We start from the raw sequence: 6,000 nt of genomic DNA on the forward strand, positions 1-6,000 counted from the left end.
GTGTGAAAGATAAATCTCAAAATCATACAGTAACTGCTGGAAAGGGTTCAGATATGTAAAAGATTCTGGAAAACCAAATAATGCAGAGGACTTGGTGAATTTTTCTGATGTATAGTGAGATGTTGAACTTCTCAGGACAAACAAAGGACTCGTGAATAACTACAACCCGAATTCCGGAAATGTTGGGATGTTTTTTTTTTATTTGAATAAAATGAAAACAAAGACTTTCAAATCACATGAGCCAATGTTTTATTCACAATAGAACATAGAGAACATAACAAATGTTTAAAATTTTATACTTTTTTTCACTAAATGAGCTCATTTCAATGCTCAATGCCTGCTACAGGTCTCAAAAAAGTTGGCACGGGGCAACAAAGGGCTGAAAAAGCAAGAGATTTTGAAAATATTCAGCTGGGAGAACATCGAGTAACTAATTAAGTTAATTGACATCAGGTCTGTAACATGATTAGCTATAAAAGGGATGTCTTAGAGAGGCAGAGTCTCTCAGAAGTAAAGATGGGCAGAAGCTCTCCAGTCTGTGAAAGAGTGCGTAAAAAGATTGTGGAATACTTTAAAAACATGTTCCTCAACCTCAAATTGCAAAGGCTTTGCAAATCTCATCATCTACAGTGCATAAAATCATCAAAAGATTCAGAGAAACTGGAGAAATCTCTGTGCGTAAGGGACAAGGCGACAACCTTTTTTGGATGCCCGTGGTCTTCGGGCCCTCAGACAACATTGCATCACTCATCAGCATGATTCTGTCATTAACATTACTAAATGGGCCCAGGAATACATCCAGAAACCACTGTCGGTAAACACAATCCGCCGTGCCATCTGCAGATGCCAACTAAAGCTCTATCATGCAAAATGGAAGCCATATGTGAACATGGTCCAGAAGCGCCGTCGTGTCCTGTGAGCCAAGGCTCATTTAAAATGGACTGTTTTCAAAGTGGAAAAGTGTTCTATGGTCAGAGTCCAAATTTGACATTCTTGTTGGAAATCAAGGACACCGTGTCCTCCAGGCTAAAGAGGAGGGAGACCTTCCAGCGTGTTATCAGCGTTCAGTTCAAAAGCCTGCATCTCTGATGGTATGGGGGTGCATAAGTGCTGCATACGGTATGGGCAGCTTGCTGTTTTGGAAGGCACTATGAATGCTGAAAGGTATATAAAGGTTTTAGAGCAACATATGCTCCCCTCCAGACGACGTGTATTTCAGCAGGACAATGCAAAACCACATACTGCAGCTATTACAACAGCATGGCTTCGTAGTAGAAGAGGCCTGGTGCTGAATTGGCCTGCCTGCAGTCCAGATCTTTCACTATAGAGAACATTTGGCGCATCATTAAACGAAAAATACGTCAAAGATGACCACAAACTCTTCAGCAGCTGGAAATCTACAGTATATCAGGCAAGAATAGGACCAAATTCCAACACCAAAACTCCAGAAACTCATAACCTCGATGCCCAGACATCTTCTATACAATGGTAAACCTGCCCCCGTCCCAACTATTTTGAGACCTGTAGCAGGCATCAAATTTGAAAAGAGCTCATTTTGTGCATACAATTTTTTTAATTTCTCAGTTTAAACATTTGTTATGTTATCTATGTTTTATTGTGAATAAAATATTGGCTCATGTGATTTGAAAGTCTTTTAGTTTTCATTTTATTCAAATTAAAAAAACGTCCCAACATTTCTGGAATGCGGGTTGTATCATAAAAAAACAGTTATGTATACCAGGTAACGTTAAAGCATTACAAATCAAGCGCATAAAAATTTCAACTGTGTAATTGTTGTAAAATTCAGATTAAGTTGTCTATATATATATATCAATCATGTACGATCCTGTGACATGTCTCGAGTGGATTGAATGTAGGTTCCCGCTTAGGGATCCAATCAGGTTACACAGAATCCCTGCCTGACGGCAGATCTCTTAATAAGAGAGCGATGCAGCGCCGTCACCTTACCAAGGCTAAAGCATTATAATCAACAAATGCATACATACAAGCATGTAATGTAACAGTGTAACCAAGCATGTGAACGGTAAGTTCGGGCACAATACTATAACAATATACACACTTAGAGAGCGGTCGCATCCGGGGCGCCACAGTCTTAATATGACGATGGCCGCGCCCCTGATCCCTCTATACGACCTAGTCTAAACCACCAGCACAGTCGGTTGCAGGTAGAACCAAGGGTCATACTCACCGACAGGACCTGTGAGGCTAATGACCACACGTCCAAATTGTAAAATCTGGCGAACGTATTCTGCGAAGACCATCCAGCCGCCATACAAATATCTTTGATCGAACTGCCCTTAGTCCACGCCCATGAGGAGGCAACCCTCGTCGAATGGGCTTTGACACCAATAGGACACTCCACTCCCCGACTCGAATATGCCAAGGCAATAGCTTCGACCACCCAATGTGATAGCCGTTGTTTGGAGACTGGCTGCCCTTTAGTGCTGCCTCCGAAGCATACAAATAGCTGCTCGGATTGCTGAAACTGGGCCGTGCGGTCGATGTAAACTCGTAAAGCCCGCACTGGGCACAACATCTGATTAGGTGTGGCGTCCAATGAAGTCGCTGACTCTGGTGTGAAAGCAGAAAGCATTTTTCAGTTAAAGTCAGTTCTTTGATGATTTAGTGATGTCATTATCCAATTCAACTCTTTTCCAACAGTGTCTGTGCAATCAGTCAAGCATCCTCAACTAAGTAAGCCAAAGGTGACAGTGATAAGGAACCAAAACTCTATCAGTGACAGAAATAGTTTTGGCACACCGGGCAACACTGTTAGATTTCAAATTTCTTCCCTGGCCAGTTAAAGAGATCCCAAAGTCATTACAGGGTTTTGGCTGCCCCCACATATCCAGCTTTTGTGTGGGAATGAGCCTGCTCAATGACCAGCTCAATATTGGTGCGTGGGACCACTAGCAGGCATTTTTACTCACCCTACCTGATCAATATAAGATAGCAGTCTGGCCCTGATAGATATTCCTCGCCTCTCTTCAACCATTCTAACCTGCCCCAGCAGTTCAACCAATAATCCTATCCGGAATGCTGATTCCCTGACACTTTTCAACTTTTCTTTCGTCACCATCTGACTTCATCCTAAAAAAAAAAAAAAAAAACCTTTGCTTCTCTTTACTGAATCCCTAGTCTAGCGTGTACCTATTTGAACAATGCCTAAACTTAGCATTACATGTATTTCCTGTGTCTATTTGCCTCTTTAAGATTAATTTCTTGATGTATTCCCTAAATTGTAAGTCACTTTGAATAAAAGCATCTGCTAAATGAATAAATGTAAATGTAAGCAAGCATTGAGGGGTTATGAAAGTGGAGGCTTTTGGGACAGTACTTCAGCAGTACTGAATGGAAAACTTCAAGCTTACCTTAACAAAAAATATATATTGATTATATATATTGAATATATACAGACAGATCGATTGATCGATCGGCACACAACACACTAAAGCACCGTGAGAGCGATCCAAAAGCATAAAGAGCTGTCTGCTTTCCAGTCGCTCCCGCTGCACCCCAATGCCATACACCGACCGGTCCGCGCAGTGCCGATCCATCCCGAACAAACTATCAACAATGGCGGACGTGCCATTGCTATTGATGTTCATGGCTTTGCTAACCTACATTGGCATCCAAACATGGCGAATCCAACGTGTTCGTGTTTAGCTGCTATTTCAAATATGGCGGTCCAAAGTTTCTGTCGTCTTGTTGGTCACGGTAATCCTGGCCCCAGCTCCTGACACAAGCGGTTCTTCCTTCTAGCCCAGCAATGTTTTGGTACTACTTACAAACAACTTTTCCTGGTTCGGAGCTGGTGCTTTGGGCATCGAAAGATGAAGATCCGGTTTGAAACTGGCTCCGAACTAGCACTGGAACTGCCTTGGTGGAAAAGGGGTACCAGATGTCTTTTTCTTTCCTGTGATCAGTGCACCACATTCTTGACATCTTCTAAATAGGTTAATCAATGTTCACTCATTTACAATCCATTTCCTTTCTTTGCATGTCAGTTGTTCTTCCTCTTCTTCTGTTATTGTAGTTGTACTCGAGGCAGATGTGGAAGTAGGTGGAACAAAACATCCTTCTTTTCTGATGGTGGATCTAGTGAAAGCATGCTGACATCTAGGTCAATGCTTCCATCAGGCTCCTCTTCACATTGAGCTGGTTCCGAGCTGAGGATAAGCACAGGTAAGTACCATTTTGATGAACAATAAAACACAGGCATCCTCACTCTCCATTGTAAACAAACAGCATCATCTTACGTGTGAGTATGTGCCTGTGCATATGTCATTATGCCACAGCCATGAACGCGCTGAGAACCGTTGGCCCAGGCTGCGGATTAAAGGCAATAATGTTGAAAATAATGTGCCGTTTCCAATCATTTCACTTCATAAGACCTCGATATATCATTAGGAGCCACAGGTATTAATTTGGTCTAGCCTGTATATGTTTCTTTGACTCTCAAAAAGTGACAGCCACAGACATGCAGTGTATGAATCGCCACCTCGTTTCACCTAAAAATGTTCTTTACTCTTCTACTGAAGAAAAAGTCACCTATATCTTGGATGGCCTGAGGGTAAGTTAACAGCAAATTTTCATTTTTGGGTAAACTATCAATTTATTAATTAGAACACCATGACAAAAAGCCAGTAATTTGACTACATAAAAAAAAAATTAAGTTTATTTTGGAGAATGCAACTTTCTTGATGTTTGTGTGTATGTATCTTCCAATGTACATTTTCAGTGCTTGTGTGTGAAGTGTATGTGTGATATGTGTTTTTACAAAGTTATTATTGTGTGTGCGAGTGATAGTGTCTATGTTAATGTACCTGAAAAGTCTCCTAATGTCTAAATAAGTTGCTATTTGAGCTTTCAGAGGTGGGAAGTTCTTTAGTGCTTTAGTGAACTGTACCATTATTTGGAATGTCAGGGTGTCACTATATTGAGGGATTATATTTGTTGATCTTTCCATTAAAGAAAATGTTGAGCCATATTTTCATGGACTTGAGAGCATTTGAACTCTGTCTTGAGTTTGCATCAGTTGCAGTGGCTCATACAGCACTCAGTCTGATGTGAAACCAGGCTTCTTGCACCCCAAAGTACTGTTGCCTCACAAAGAGTTGAAACTGTGAACTCATTTGACAATTGGAGTTAAGTCAGCTCTCCTTTATAGGGCTTTGTGCAATATGAGTGTTATTTACATGTTATCACTGGACACCAACCAAAGGTCATCATGCACAACCCTATGCTGCTGGGGATAGGCTTTGTCGTATGTCAGTCTCCGCCAAATGCATTGGTGTCCCAGCGTAGGTGCTGCTTGGGTTGTTTATGTAGTGGCACATCAGGTTACATTATCCCATGGTACATCAGGTAAGACTTGTGGTCGGCAAGTATGTCTGTGAGCTGTATTTGAAAACGGGCATTCAGCACACCAATAAATGTGGCAGAAAACAAAAATTAAGCTTCATCACAGTAGTCATTGCTTGCTCATGTTTTTCAGTGTATTAATTCCCAGGTTAAAATGTTTGTATTTTCCATTAATCATTTTCATCTCATAAATGCTCACAGCTTCATACATACACACATACATACATTTATCACACACTTGCATAGACACAATAATTTGTTTAGTTGTGTGCACCAGTTAAATAGCTTGTGCTGCCTTTATTGATGACTTATTTATTTTACAAGGAATAACAGTCAATTTTATAATGGTTATTTTCTGAAATTAGTCTACCTTGATGATGTATGTGGCCTACAAATGTGACATCTGGAGGGTGCAGCATCTCGAAATAAAGCAGCTACTGTTCAAACAGAACTTTAGAATATCCAAATAAGAGTGTGTGTTATAAGACAGCCAATGATGTTGCTCAATGTGCTAGTTTTCAAATCCCTTCTACTCAGAAAGGGAGATAAATGCTCTAAAACAAACAGAAGCACTGCAGCTCCTGGAAGTTCAGAGAGTTCAGAAACAGCAGCAGC

The sequence above is a fragment of the Onychostoma macrolepis genome, chromosome 21 (assembly GCF_012432095.1).
Source record: "Onychostoma macrolepis isolate SWU-2019 chromosome 21, ASM1243209v1, whole genome shotgun sequence".
NCBI classification, from domain to species: Eukaryota; Metazoa; Chordata; class Actinopteri; order Cypriniformes; family Cyprinidae; genus Onychostoma; species Onychostoma macrolepis.